At 36.1% G+C, this 16468-nt stretch overlaps 1 long non-coding RNA gene across 2 annotated transcripts; it reads right to left on the bottom strand.

The window, feature by feature from the left end:
- Positions 1-3299: 3299 nt before the first annotated feature.
- Positions 3300-13532, bottom strand: LOC137244554 (uncharacterized). 2 transcript variants are annotated; one of them, XR_010951098.1, is made up of 3 exons: positions 13418-13532; positions 6551-6649; positions 3300-5067 (listed from the first exon to the last, which is right to left on the bottom strand). It is a non-coding gene; the product is annotated as an uncharacterized lncRNA (long non-coding RNA). The 2 variants fall into 2 exon arrangements; XR_010951097.1 differs by lacking the exon at positions 13418-13532 and adding an exon at positions 6723-6854.
- Between the last annotated feature and the right edge of the window lie 2936 nt (positions 13533-16468).

The following is a 16468-nucleotide window of genomic DNA, read 5'->3' on the forward strand; positions in this document are numbered from 1 at the left end:
ATGAGCAATACTCGAGTATTGGACGAACCAGCGATGTGTAAAGAACCTTAGTGAGGTACGGATCTTCGAACTCTTTAGCCCATCTTTTAACAAATCCAAGTACACCCAACGCTTTGTTGGCAATAGAAGAAATATGTATTAACAATTTTTGTTGTTATATCGGCCTACTGATTTTAAGATCGCGGGTTCGAATCGAGCTCAAGGCCTAACAATAATTTTTTATCATTATTATTGTTATGATAAATTTTTTCTTAATTGAAAAAATTTTTAAATTAGAATAGAAGAAAGAAAAAATTTTAGACAACTGCCAAAGCTCGTTGTATAGATCCATTTCGGGAACTGCTAAATTCCTTCATCGGCAACGATTAGGCGCCGCTGCTATAGCCATTCAGCCACCACAGCGGTTTTTTGTTTGTCTTCATTAATCCTACTTCTATTCTGGTTCGTGCCAATTGATATTCACACCACTGCGACATCTGTTGCAGAATAGCTGTGAAAATTGGACTTGTTTGTTGGCAATGCTGCCATAGTGTCATATTTTATTGACACTTTTTTTCCCCGTGCTCTGGGATGTATTAACAATTTTTGTTGTTATATCGGCCTACTGATTTTAAGATCGCGGGTTCGAATCGAGCTCAAGGCCTAACAATAATTTTTTATCATTATTATTGTTATGATAAATTTTTTCTTAATTGAAAAAATTTTTAAATTAGAATAGAAGAAAGAAAAAATTTTAGACAACTGCCAAAGCTCGTTGTATAGATCCATTTCGGGAACTGCTAAATTCCTTCATCGGCAACGTTTAGGCGCCGCTGCTATAGCCATTCAGTTGTCTAAAAAAATTTTTTCTTTCTTCTATTCTAATTTAAAAATTTTTTCAATTAAGAAAAAATTTATCATAACAATAATAATGATAAAAAATTATTGTTAGGCCTTGAGCTCGATTCGAACCCGCGATCTTAAAATCAGTAGGCCGATATAACAACAAAAATTGTTAATACATCCCAGAGCACGGGGGAAAAAAAAGTGTCAATAAAATATGACACTATGGCAGCATTGCCAACAAACAAGTCCAATTTTCACAGCTATTCTGCAACAGATGTCGCAGTGGTGTGAATATCAATTGGCACGAACCAGAATAGAAGTAGGATTAATGAAGACAAACAAAAAACCGCTGTGGTGGCTGAATGGCTATAGCAGCGGCGCCTAAACGTTGCCGATGAAGGAATTTAGCAGTTCCCGAAATGGATCTATACAACGAGCTTTGGCAGTTGTCTAAAATTTTTTCTTTCTTCTATTCTAATTTAAAAATTTTTTCAATTAAGAAAAAATTTATCATAACAATAATAATGATAAAAAATTATTGTTAGGCCTTGAGCTCGATTCGAACCCGCGATCTTAAAATCAGTAGGCCGATATAACAACAAAAATTGTTAATACATCCCAGAGCACGGGGAAAAAAAGTGTCAATAAAATATGACACTATGGCAGCATTGCCAACAAACAAGTCCAATTTTCACAGCTATTCTGCAACAGATGTCGCAGTGGTGTGAATATCAATTGGCACGAACCAGAATAGAAGTAGGATTAATGAAGACAAACAAAAAACCGCTGTGGTGGCTGAATGGCTATAGCAGCGGCGCCTAAACGTTGCCGATGAAGGAATTTAGCAGTTCCCGAAATGGATCTATACAACGAGCTTTGGCAGTTGTCTAAAATTTTTTCTTTCTTCTATTCTAATTTAAAAATTTTTTCAATTAAGAAAAAATTTATCATAACAATAATAATGATAAAAAATTATTGTTAGGCCTTGAGCTCGATTCGAACCCACGAAGAAATATGTATGTTAAAATTCAGTTTCGAATCAAACAGACACCTAGATCATTTGCAATAGATATACGCTTCCAAGGCGTATCATCTATTTCGTAAGGTTTCAATACTGGCTTCACTCGGTGAAATGTCATATGCTTACATTTAGAGCAATTAAATTTGTTGTGCACCAACATTGGAATGAGTCCAAGTCGTCCTGAAGAAGATCTGTAGGACAGTAAGTGTAGCAAATATTATTGTATGGGAATATAATATTGTCTGTGGCAAGTCATTAATGAAAAGGGCCTAGATGACTTCCCTGGGGTACACTGGAGGAAACTCCGAACGATTCCGACAGATTGCCCTTGGACAGGACTTTTTGGGTCCGGCTAGAAAGATAACTTTTCAGCCACATTAATAGGTGAAACGGAAAGCCCAGTAAATCAAGCTTATGAATAAGTATCTCATGGTTGACGGTATCAAATGCTTTGCTGAAGTCCGTGTAGATGACATCCGTTTGCATGTTCGCTAAAAATCCTTCCATAACTATAGAGATGAATACAAGCAAATTTGTAGTGATTGACCTTTGACGAATGAAACCGTGTTGGTATGGAGATAAAAGACTAGAACACTGATATTGGAGTTGACTGGTAACAATCTGTTCACAGACTTTAGGAATGGCAGAGTTTAGCAATACCCCTGTAGTTTTCAACTTTTGACCTACTACCTTTTTTATGGAGGGGTATAATAAAAGACTGTTTCCAAGGTGGCGGGAATGACGCGGATCCCAGAGATAGCTCAAATAATTTTAAAATAGGTTCATACATGTTTTCAGCGCAGTACTTAACCACGCAACTAGGAACACCGGCTGGTATCGGAGAAAAGGTGGGCTTCAAAGTTTGATGACTCTGAAGAACAATATCACTATCAATAGCAGGATGGAATTCGAGTTATCTAAGCGATACGGGTATTGAGCGAAATGAAAACTGCTGGAGGAATAGGTGGAACTAAAGAACTCTGAAAATAGCTCTGCAACATCGTCATCAGTGCAAGCTTTTTTGCATCCAAAGCTCTTTTATAATCTCTGCTGTCTCGTTCGCATACTTCTAGGCGTTTCTTCTTCTAGAATTTACTACTTGTTTACCAGCTATAAACTACAGATGCACGTTTATAGCCTCTCTCATAGCCAAATGCGCGTGTATATGTGAGTAATACTTCCACCGATGATTGTATACTTTTGTGAGTATCTCAGATATATGCATGTGTTTGTGCGTATTTCTCCGCTGCTTGTATGTACATATGTGTAGACATAATGATTGATTTGTTTGTGTACATACAAATGACTGCTTAGTATCGGTTTAGAGATGATAGTATCCCTTAGTGTTGCTAATATTCGCCACAATATTAAGAAATAATCCTTTGGCATTTCAAAATTGAAAATTGTATCGTAACTGGCGTTCACCAGGTTAGTAACAATAATTGATGCCAGTGCTGGGGCCCTATTCGCTAACTGTGAGTTTTAAAGTGTACACAACAAATTGTGTAAACTGTGAAATTCTGATTCTGTAAAGCAAAAATGTGAACAAAAAAACTCACTGATAAAAACTTCGTGAGTTTTCTTGGCAGCCAGTGTACACTATTGTGACATTCAAAACTCATACGCACTGTTACAGAATGGCTTTTTTGTTTTCATGGCGTTTGATGAATATTTTCTCACTGACATAAGACTTTTACATTCAGCGCCCATTCAGCAAAACAATGTACACAATAATTTACAGAATCGCATGAATATTTAAAGTGTAAATTGTATGTGCAAATGAGTTTTCAATGAATGTACATTTTTCAGTTTTGCACAGTTAGGGAATTGACCCCCTGCTCCGCATGTGACTCATGGTTTGCGGAGCCTCTGAAGTTTGATATATAAGGATGCGATCACTGAGGTAGCTTTTAATGACGGGCTGTAAGTAGCATAGTATTTGAAATCGCTGCTCTGAACCGATCAGCATGTCTGCCCATCACGCGCTGTTGAAAGCGGTTCTTACGTCTAAGGTTGAAAGGAGGACAAATCGTTTGGATTTAGCATTACCTCGCTGTGCTATTTCTACGCTTCTAAGGCCGCCTTCAATTGCGCCTCAAGTGCATTTTCTGGCCCTGGAGCTATGCTGCTTGGGTGATAGTCTTCTTGCTTGTTCTATGGCGCTTGCGCTACGTGGTTTTAGGAGCCTTTTAAAAAGTGTTTCGGCTGTGTCGAGCATCCATAACGACTGATATGCTGATGGCGAGTTCGGTTCCCCTTTGCTTTTACCAATTAACACAGCTACTACCTTTTCCATCTTTGGGGGAACAATCCGTCCTTAAGACATGCATTATAGATATTTACCACTATGATCTCTGGGCGCATTTTTGCGATTTTTCATTGGATTCTACTGGAATGCCGTCTGGCAAAAGGATATTATTATTTCCAAGCTTCTTACTGCGAAGTTGTGGAAAATGGCGGGGGGTCTTCAGGTGTACTTATGTGCAAATAAATTATTTCCCTTATTTTGGGGGAGGGGAAAAATTCTTTTACGTTTTTTATACATTTAAGCTATATCCAGTTCCGGTGTCGGCATCCTGACCCAAATCTTTATAAGTACTGTTTTGTAACCCGTGCCTCAACGTTCAATTTTGGTGTATAGCTATACAGAGCCTTACATCTGCTCAATATCACTGTTGCGACATCAGCATTTTCTTAACCATTGGTTTTTCCGTTCTGTTTCTCTGCAGAATTTGGATAGAATGCCGGTGTTATTGCCGTTGCCAGCACCCCTGTTGATATTGCTATTGCTGTGCCACTCCCCATTTGTATATGTGTGCTCTCTCTATAAACGAATTATGACCTTTGCGACTCGTGCTGGTTATTGTTGGTTGATCATTGTCATCACCCTGTGAACTTAATTCATCAAAATCAGAATCTTGTTGATAGGAACCGCAATCAGCTTGTCCACGATCGCTGTAGTTTCGTTTTTGTCTTATCAATGCTATCGATGCATACTTCTGTTATATTGCCGAACGTTTCGATACTATTGCATAGCATATTTGTTAGAAAAAAAATTTTTTTATGTTAGGTGTTGTATGTACATTTATGTAGATGGGTAGTTGCTATCCCGTTATTTGACCCATTATCGTTTTGGTTTAATTGATCGTTATTTCATGATCGTATATTCAGAGAAGTACCTTCAATATGCTTCGTTGGAGGCTGGTGCCAGCGCATGTGACCTGCCGGGTAAGAATAAACGGTAAAAGTCTAGTTGAGGGGTCGACTGCTAATACGTTATCAAAAATATCGAGAGAGGTATCAAACGACGCGTCTTGACATCAGTATTAATAATCCGAAGGCGGAAAATAAAAATTTTAACTCGTTCAAAAGATGTTAACGAAAAATCGAAAAAAGACCCGCGGGTCCCTCCGAAACCGGGGGTGGTATCCATAGCATTTTTGCGCAGAACACCTTTCTGCGTTGGCGGCATTTGGCCGCGCTTGTAAAAAATTACCCTGGGTGGGTCCAACACCGGTTTGGAGACCAAAACTATACCCGCGCAAAACACGACCTTCTTATATTTGAAAGTCCCAGTTCCAGGTTATTGTCCAACGTATGTAATGATTAATTCCTGGATTAACTTTCCAATGTGTATGAGTAACTTTGGCTCCACTTTTACACAATGGTAATACCATAGAGGCCAGAACCATGTGTAGCAGCTTGCGATTCGGTATTAATTCTTGTAATTGTTCGTATTTTCAACTAAGATGGTTTTTTTCATGGCACCACGCCAGGTTATATTCAAATTGTCTTTAGTTAAGTTATTTATTTTTTATTTAGAATTGATTCCAAAAGTATATTCAATTACAAATGTTTTATACATGGCATCACGCCAGTCACAAAATTAGTACTGTTTTTATTTTTTTCAATTTAAATTGGATTTTTATGGCACCACGCCAGTCACACATTCAGTAATGCTTTTAATTTTTTATATATCCATGTTCATAAAAATTAATTTAACTTTTTGTAATAAATATTGCAGTTTGATGTATGTATGCAATAAATACTGCATAGTGTGCAAATCGAGCTGCTTTTTCTGCATCAAGTATATATGATTTTAATTTCCTTTAACACTCCGTTAAATTGTTCCGTTACTAATTCTCGAGAATTTTTTAGTATCTATTATGTGGCCTGTTGCCAAGTGTTTTTCATGACCCGTTGCGATCCGTTATATGTATAATATACATATGTATTAAAAGCGAATTGGTTATTATATAGCACCACGCCAGTTTTTATTTTGCGCGAATTTTTGATTCCTATTAGGAATGCAAGAACATCACCCTAACTCCAGGCCAGGGAGGTATCGCATCTCCTAACTCCGCCTAAACGCCTGAGGGAAGCACCGAAGCCAACTTTGAGGCCTATTTTAATTTTCCACTCAACACAAAAAAAGCTCGAAAATTCACGTTGAGCCGAGGATGACACCGTACGACCGCTCGCGAGAAAAGACAAGACCGGAATGAAAAAAAAAACAACATTACAACAACCACATGAAAATCACAAACTTCAACTGCATATATCTTCGGACACAGATACAATTTTTATTTTCCGCCTCCGCATTATTGTTTTCGAGATTAATACGCGTCTTTTGACACCTCTTTCGATATTTTTGGACGCGTATTAGCAGTGCCATGCTGTCGTATAGAAATACCATACCCTCACCTGAATATGCTGTGCTAATGGATATTTGTGATCTAACTCTTAAAACGCAGAATGTAACTTGAAACGTGCGCGTGCGAAATAAGTCAGCATTGATCGTATCTGAAATAAAAATTGGAGATGTTGATTAATACTTCGAACGAATTCATAATCAAGAAACTACTCTGATAGTTACGAGAAGTATTTTTCTTTTTTTTTGGGTTTGGTTGAATGGCACGGACGTTAGTCTATAACGCCAGGTTGTATATCAGATGGTTCTTTCTTCAGATTGTTGTTATCATCGATGTATATATGTAATTTTATTTTGTCGTCACTGGTACGCAATGGTAATACCATCGAGGCCAGAACCATGTGTAGCAGCTGGCGATTTGGTATTCATTCTTGTAATTGTTCGTATTATCCATTAAGATTGGTTTTTTCATGGCAACACGCCAGGTTATATTTAATTTGTCTTTAGTTAAGTTATTTATTATTTTTTTTTTTCATTTAGAATTGATGGTTTTTGTCCAAAAATATATTAAATTAAAATTAGTTTTTACAAGGCATCCAAAATTAGTCGTTTTTATTTTTATTTTTTAATTTAAAATTGGATTTTTTGTGGCTGCACGCCAGTCACACATTCAGTAATGCTTTTAGTTTTTCATATTTCCATGTTAACGAAAATAAATTTAACTTTTTGCAAAAAAAACGCAGTTTGGTGTATGTATGCAATGAATACTGCACAGTATGTAAATCGAGCTCCTTTTTCAGCATCAAGTAAAAAAATAAATAAATGTAAGGCGCGATAACCTCCGAAGAGATCTAAGGCCGAGCTTCTCTTCCAATTTGCGTCGTGCTCCTCTTGATTTTCCCTACAAATTGGCCGGACGGGACCTACATGTTTTATGCCGACTCCGAACGGCATCTGCAAAGCAGATGAGTTTTCACTGAGAGCTTTTCATGGCAGAAATACACCCGGAGTGCTTGCCAAACACTGCCGAGGGGCGACCCCGCTTAGAAAATGTTTCTTCTAATTGAAAAATCTTATTTCTAAAATTTTGATGTTGCTTTGCCCGGGAGTTGAACCCAGGGCATACGGTGTGATAGGCGGAGCACGCTACCATCACACCACGGTGGCCGCCGTTCAGCATCAAGTATATTTGTTTAATTTTCGTTAACACTGTTAAACTGTTCCGTTAGTTATTTTCGAGAATTTTATTTATTTTTAGTATGTACCTATGTATATGAAAGTTAATTTTCAATGTGGCCTATTGCGAAGTGTCTTTCACGACCCGTTAGGATCGTTTATGAATGTATATAAGCGAGTTGGTATTTTATATGACACCACGCCAGTTTTTAAATTTGCACCAGTTTTTGATTCCTGTTAGGAGTGCAAGAACACCATCCTTACAAGCCAACGTAATAAACCCGCACTGCGTTTTTTAGCGCACGCAAACAACCGGCGTTTTTTGCCCGAACCGAAATAAGCATGCGTTGAGACAATGTGAGACATGTATGCAAACGTCAAACCTAAAATGTCACGCAGAACAAAAATTGGAAAACGAGTTAGGTTTTCACGAAGCATATTCAATTTCGGTTGCTCTCATACAAGTTGTATGTGCATGAGGCATTTTTGACAGAAAATGACTTGCGTGCGTTTATATTAGGTTGGCTTGTAACTCCAGGTCAGGGACGCATCGCATCTCCTAACTCTGCCAAAATGGCCCGAAAAAATTTAAGTTCAGTCGAGGATGACACCGCACGTCTACTCACGCGAAAAGACAAGACCGGAATGGTTACGATAAGTAAAAACTTATTCACCCCCCTTATGGTTGTCAATAGTGAGAAAATTAGTGTCGATGCTCATGAATTGGTATCAGCGATGTCAAAGTCGATAACTATTGACAGGTGTTGACGCTTTTTTGGTATCGGATAAACCTACAAATCACACTCAGAAGATTTTGCATTCACGAGTTCAAAATTGCTTCGTTCTGCGCAACTACGCCACACTTGACTGCTTCAGCGAATGAAAGAAAGAGAAAAAAAACAAGAGCCGAAGGAAAGTGACGCAAAAATTGCGCATAAAAAACAGCTCAACTAATGTTTACATGCGCAATGCACCACCTTCTATAATTCCATCATGGGATAAACCAGTCACCGTTATTGTCATTAGCTGTGATTTTTTTTTACATCTATAGACGTTTACGCTTAAACTTTATATGGACTAGTAAGCGTCAAGCTTTAAATACACCTCTGAAATTGCTGAATTGCATAAAGTTAGTACTACTAAATATCAATACGCGTTATACTCAGAGTCAACTGAAAAATGTGGTTTGTTTCAACTCTACACTAATTCTACGTATCACCTCTTAAAATGGTGCGTGTCCTCTATTCATCGCAACTGATTCAGCTATTTGTTATAAATAATGGCCTCCACAGGTTCATGTCTCCGATTTTAGGTACACCTTTTTCTGTAGCTAGTTATTTAACCACTGCCGCTAGATGGGTCTCCTAACCATTATCTAAGCGAGGATAAGGCAAGGTGCACACGAGGCTACGCGTCATACACGCTTATTAGACGCTGCAGGCGAAATCTGTACGCTTTTATGTCAAACACATGAATTTAAATGGAGAGTTGCACATGAGGCGTAAGCTGCATGAAAGCGACAAAGCATGAAAGATTCATGTAGCTAAGCGTACAGCAATGTTGGTCGCTGAGCGAACGTACGCTTGAAAAAAAGGAAGAACAAGATATTTGTTTACATTTTTTTGTATGCAAAATTGTGTAATTTGTTAGAAAATGTTATTTTATTTAATAAGTGTGAAAGGTATATTACCAAAGCGAAAAATAGTTTTCAACACCACAAAAGCTTATTTAGACATTGTTGAAACGATTAAGAGCCTAAAAAATGTCGGAAACTAGAAATCCGCGGTGGTAGTTGCCTTTCATAATTTACAAAGGGGATGCAAACAACTTTTACTACCTATTTTCCTTTGGTTTCGGGGACGGATATACCTCAAGAAATTTAATTTCTTATTTTTTTCAATAATTTTTGCTTTTTGTAGCGATGCTCGAAAGTAGCTTCATGAGCAGATCTTGAGGCGTAGAGAAATCGTAGCTACAAGTCATATCTTGTACGCGTCTATAAAGCTACGCCTCATGTGCATCTTGCCTAAGCGTTTTTTTTCGCGCAAACGTATACGCTAGTAAAAAAAAAAACCGGATATTGTCGTCGTCGTCACTGAACGACGACGTGTTAAATTCGGTATTGCCATCGTCATTTTCGATAACTATTGACGACTATCGACACATCTTTGGTATTGGCTAAGCAAATTTGCTGTCGTCGTCGCCATTTTTGTCGACGCTGTTTTTACTGACGACAGGAGGAAAATTTGTAAGTAAAACATTTCTTTTTTAATTAATTAAATATACGAACATGTAATATGCATTGTTTTTTTAGATATTCAAAATGAAAATAACGAGTGCGCAACAATTCGAGGTTCTTATAGCTGAGCTAGAAAAAATTGGAGTTATTTCTGATTTTTTTCTATTGAGTCAAAGCTCCTCTTTATTATTTTCGTCACTAGAGCTCGCGCGAAAAAAAGATACAGAATTAGTCAAAAAATGAAACAGCTGATCCAGAAATGGCAGAGATGTATATTTTCCTTTCGTTTTATCGATAAATTGTCTGTGTCGTCTCAACAAGCTTAGCCAATATCGATTTGGTGTCAAAGTGACGACGACGTCGATACGATGTGACGTTGGCTGAAAAACGACGACGACAACGCCAATTAGAGCCTCCTGCGATTTACAACCAGATTGACTGAATTTTTGTATGTGTGCGTGTCGGGTATTTGACGCTTGCCCCGCGACTATCGAATAAAAAGCCATCAATCAACATTTGCATTGAGAAACCGTAGCGTTCGGACGTGAATATGCCGTCATCGGATGATGACTTTTTTTACTTGCAACTACAGCAGTTTTATTAAATAATAAAAAAATTAATAAAAATTGTATTAAATAATAATAAAAGCTTTACATTCCATAAAGCTGCTAAACATTGATCATTTTCAAGAAATTTTAATATGAATTGCTGTTCTTCCGCGCACTTGTTCATTTTGAATGTCGACACAAACTAAATACAACACTGCTGTTTTGTCAATCACACCCCGCGACTATCAAATAAGCAAGCGTCAAATGAAAAAATCAAAAATTTTTGATTTTCATCAACGTGTAGCCTACAACAAATACGTGTGTCACGAAGCCACCCGACAGCACTAACACACACAAAATTCAGTCAATCTGGTTGCAAATCGCAGGAGGCTCTTAGGAATATTGAAGTTGTGTTGACGTGACGTGACGCAAAATTTTTCAACATAGTTTTGGGTGACGACAAGCGCTGCAATACGAATTCGTTTGTTGCAGAATTGGAAAGGAATCCAACCCTTGCCAAGGGGTTTAACACGTCCAGTTTCAACAAATTTTAAATAAATTCTTTTTATTAAATTTGATTTTGACGACCTTTTTTTAGAAGAATCTAAAATTTCCGTTTTGCCGGCTCAAGGTCGAAATTTTCAGTACTTATAAAAGACACTCTCACAAAAAATAGAACAAGCACAACGAATATTGCCTTTAATAACACAGTGGAACGTAAACGTGTATTTTTAAGCAAAAATAAAAATATTATCATCGTTAATGCGGACAAAGGCAACATCATGTTAAATGCTCTTGCAATTTATGTAAATACTTGACAAATATTTTAAAAAACTTGACCAATAAATCTAAATTTAATGTAAAAAGTGCAATAGAATTCAAAGACAAAGTCAGCGACTCCTATATTTGTGATGATGAATGTCTCTTTTCTTTTGATGTGGTGTCACTATTTCCAAGTATGCCAACAGACTTGGCTATACAGACTATACTGTCAAAGTGGGAAGACATAAAAGAGCACACTTGGGATCCCCAGCATCACCGATTGTTGCCGACATTATCATGGAAGAAATATTAGAAAGAGTGACAAACACGAGACTACTTAGCAAATACGTAGATGATGTGTTTGCCATAAAGGAGGACGAACTAGACAAAACCTTGAAAATATTAAACTCGTACCACAAAGACATAAAGTTTACAATGGAGCTGGAGTCCGAAAATAGACTACCTTTTCTAGACACATTGGTGTGCAAAATGGACAATAAGATAAAACTTGACTGTTATCAAAAACCTACTTCTTCAGGACGAATTATAAATAATAAATCAAAACACCCAAGGGGAATGATCATAAACACTGGCAAAAGCTTTATTATACGAGTGTTAGACACGAGCGATGTGGTGTTTCACCCAGACAATGAAAAACGTATAGCACAGATACTAAAAACAAATGACTTCCCTCCCACTTTAATACAAAAATTTATCAAAGAACATCAAAAGTGAAATAGTAGGTCTCTACAAGTAGGATATGTAGCAGCATGCACATACACAGCCAAGCTCAACTGATAAAATGCTTGTTCTTGCTCGTTTTTTTTTTGTGGATGCTATTTGGCACTGTTGTACTTCTTAGGTCCAAGAAAAGTGTAGTAGCTGCTAACGAAAACTGCGTAAAATTTTTATCGTAAAATTACAAAGAAATATCCTTATTTACTTTCAAATGAGCACTTAATTACATCTCTCTTTAAAATCCATATGTTTTGAACAATTTTAATTAACAAATTGTGATACTTTATTACCGAGGACGATTGCTAAAACGCGACCAAAACCCATAGGGGGAGGTATTAATAGACGCGTTTTTGCCTCGCTTCCAATAATTCGAATACTTTTTCGCCTTTGGACTATTGATATCAGGACAAAACGGCTTTTCATTCCTCTTTTCACATTTTTGGATGGGTTATTGCAGTCGACCTCGGTTTCAAACTGTTTTTCGCTGGGTGTCAAACTGCAGTGTGCTAGAAAGAGAAAGAATTTTTCCTTCTCATACATATCATACTTGTAAACCTGTACTATGCTCCCAGCTTATACTAATATGCAATATGAAAAGCAAGGTAGACACGATGGACAAAAATAACGCAATATACAAAATTACATGCACGTAATAGCTCCGACACATAAGCAGTTTTTCATATAGATGAGTTTACCACAAACTTATGCATTATGAGTAGATTGCACGAATTTTTATGGAGAACGGTAGAATGAGCGACACTGGCGCCATCTGATATTGAAAAGTAGCCAACTCCCAAATTTTGTTCCAAGCAAATCATAAGAAGAAGAATTTGACATTTGCTTTGGCTAAGGGTGTTGGCACACTTTGCAAGCGAAATAATTTTTCCCACTGGCTGGTAAAATTTCTAACATTTTTCGCAATTGAAAACTGCAATATAACAATCGAATACACAAAATATGTTAGCAAGTATTTTTGTTGTATAGGGAGAATGTTTACAACAGTGCTTCGTGAAATTTTGTATGTGAATGGGCAAGGCGTAACAAACTTCAATTGCTAAGTCTGAAGTTCCTTTATATATACAAATGCACCATCTTGGTTGGTTGTGGCGATGTTATTGGAATGCATAAGCTTATGTTAAACGCATCTATATGAAAAATGTTATTGTGTCACGGCCTTAAAATTAGTCCTAAACTGCACAGCGAACTAACCGGAGGCTTAGTATCGTATGAAAATAATTAATTTATGTGTGCAAAAATGTTTTTAGTTGTTTAGGTTCTTAGGTTGTATATAAAAGAAAACTTTTTTAATTATTGTTGTAGCCCCTGACGACGATCTCCGACGGAGATTGAAATATATTGGGAATAATATAAAAAACAGAATTTGTATATTAAATTCTTTTTATTTTGCCCGGAATGGAGAATTGTGCTCTAATTGAAAGCAGCAATATAGTACTAACTTTCTATCTGGCAAATTTAAAATGTTAGACCTTTGGCGCATCTTTTTTCTTTGGAAAAGTAACATCTCCTTGCACTCGTCATCACTCGAAGTCTCACTGCCCGATACGAAAACATTTTAAATCACAAATTTGACACAAACTACCAAATAACCACTGAACAAATTGTAAATAAACAATAGTCAAAAGTATGGGGATCATAGTTTTTCTATAAAACTATCGATAACACATCAACGTCAATACAGTTTCATTGTGTACACTATGTACAGTTTTAGTAAATACCCATTTCGCATCACAAATCACCTACCCAGATTGCGTATTCACGACTTCAAAATTGCTTCGTTCTGCGCATCTACGTCACAGTTAACCCTTGAGCGAATGAAAAAAAGAGCTAAAGGAAAATGGTCAATTCATACGTCTTAAAAACAGCTGATCTAATTTTACATGCGCATTGCGCAATCTTCTTTTGTGATTTCGCATTGACGTGACTTCGTATTTTCATACGATAGACGACAAACGCTTGCTAGCGTATCGTAAAAAATCAACTTTCATTTTGCGATATCCACACGCCCGATAGATGTACTATTGTGAATGACAGCAGAGTTTTGTTTACAAATTTTTGTGAATCTATACGAAACAGATAGCAAAACAAAACGTAAATACTAAGAATTCATTTGTCTTGTACATAAAAGCGGCAAACGTTTTTAAAAGCTGTAATAATAAAATGTTTTATGCAACCTCTGTTACCTTTTATATAAACTCAAATGAACAAATTGACGAAACTCGCATACAGGACACAGAAAGAAGGAAATAGGTTATACATCCCAAATAATTTGAAGGTTTGTGCCACTTTAAATTTCTTGCCCAAGGTGTTGCAACAGAGTGTTGGGAATGAGGCTTTAGTTGGATTATTTTGGATTATGTAATAATTTTATATTTACTTATATTTAAATAGCTCCCAACGTATCGTGGAAAAATTTATCAACGATAGCTAGCGTAGAAAATTGAACATCTGATGCGATTGTTAGCGTATGGCAATACCACGATAAACGATAAACGGTAACGATCGGGTTTCACACGCTAGAATTTATTTCATAATACGGTATATCAGATTGCAAGCGCTTATAGTGTATCGTTTGTGTTCATAATAGGGGTGAAAGTTTATCAATGAAAAACTTAGAGATGGGCAAATAACTCTATAATATATTGGAACGAACAATATGCTAGCCGATATATTTACAAAAGCATTGTTTGCTCCAAAACTAAAACAATTTTCAAATGAATTTGGATTAATGTAATTTTTCATCCTAGCATAAGCAAAATCCTTTATATATTTTTCAGATTGTATAATGTTGCCTAAACTTAATTCGATGTATGGTAAAACGTACTTATTATATTTTGTTTAAAACTTGAATTGCGCTTGAATGAAATGTAATATTTAATTTAGGGAAGGTGTTGAAAGAAAACCTAAATATTGAACGTGTAAGATACCCTTTTTCAACATGTACCTATTATTGACAGATGTCACATATAAACACAGCCAACATTACTATGAATAAAGTTTTACCACTACCGTTTAACTTGTAACCAAGAATACACGCTTTTTGCTAGAAGTCTCTGTCAGAGCAGTTACCTCGCTAACAGATTCCTTTGGATTTTTAATTTTATATTCACTTTTATTTAAATAGCTCCCAACGTATCGTGCAAAAATTTATTAACGATAGCTAGCGTAGAAAATTGAACAGCTGATGCGATAGTTAGCGTATGGCATTGGACATTGTGCATTGACAAAATAGGGTTTTGTTGATATTTTTTGTCGATAATATAACAAAAACAGATACGCGATTCCGTTGGAGCTTCCTAATTCCGAGAAGTTCGATAAAATTATGTCTATTTCCATGGCATCGTCCTTAGTGATAGAATGATACGAGCACTGAGTGAGTAGTATCGATACTTTTCCAAAAAATACTCGAGTATTTCGTACTCGATGCATTTTTTCAAAGTACTGAGTAAAGTATCGATACTTTAATTCTATACTTTTCCCCGATAATTCTTTTTTTTTTTTGTGTTTTGAATTTCGTATGGCTAGCTCAAAAAGCTTTAAAACGCCAATTGTCCCTCTTATTTAGTATTTATTGTCTTTGGTTATTTAATTTGTGTGTGTATCTGTCCTCTACTTCAAACACTGACACAGCTGCTTGACTGGTGTAGAGACACGAGAAATTTTAATCCCATTATGAATGTTGGGAACAGTTATATGTTCCGTTAGCCTTCGATGGCGTCATGTATTGCCCTGTTATAATAGCTCCGTCATTTTCAGTAGCTTGTTATTCCGTTATTTTACTTATAATTGTTAATTTCATTTAACAGTTTTGTTCAATTATATATTCATGGTTTTTTTTTTTCAATTAAATAAAAAAAAAAAAATTCTCGGCCCACTCCCGGATTAGTGGGAATGATTGCAGAATTGATTGAAGTTTTTTATGAGAAAAAAAAGGGCGAAATTCGAAAAATCTCGAAAAACTGAAAAATTACAAAAAAAAAAAAACTTTAAACATTTTTTTGAATTTTTTCCCAAAAGTACATTTAAAAAGAAATGTAAAAAAAAAGATCCCAAACAATCAATTTTTGAAAAAGTTATAGCATTTTGAAAACAAAAAACGGTGTTTTTTTTAAAATTCATAACTTTTTTTGAGTTGGATGAAAAAATTTGAAAAACTTCTGAAAAACGTATTTCGTAAGCTAGGAAAAGAAGAAAAACTTTCAGCCAATTCTAAAGGGGTCGTGTTCAAAATTGCTCAAAATGGGATGGAATAACCCATATATAGTTGGTTTTTTTCTTTTTTATTTGGCACCACGCCACCATTTTTTTTTTTTAATTTCACTTAAAAGTTGTATTCAATTATGTATTCATGGTTTTTTGTGGCACCACGCCAGTTAATTAGTTTGATTCACTTTCGAGAATTTTCTTTCAATTTTCCAATTTATGGCTTGAAGCCATGCTTTTTCACATTATGTATGTATAGTTGGTTTTTTCTTTTTTATTTGGCACCA

Source organism: Eurosta solidaginis, chromosome 3, assembly GCF_040869045.1.
Source record: "Eurosta solidaginis isolate ZX-2024a chromosome 3, ASM4086904v1, whole genome shotgun sequence".
In the NCBI taxonomy this organism is placed as follows: Eukaryota; Metazoa; Arthropoda; class Insecta; order Diptera; family Tephritidae; genus Eurosta; species Eurosta solidaginis.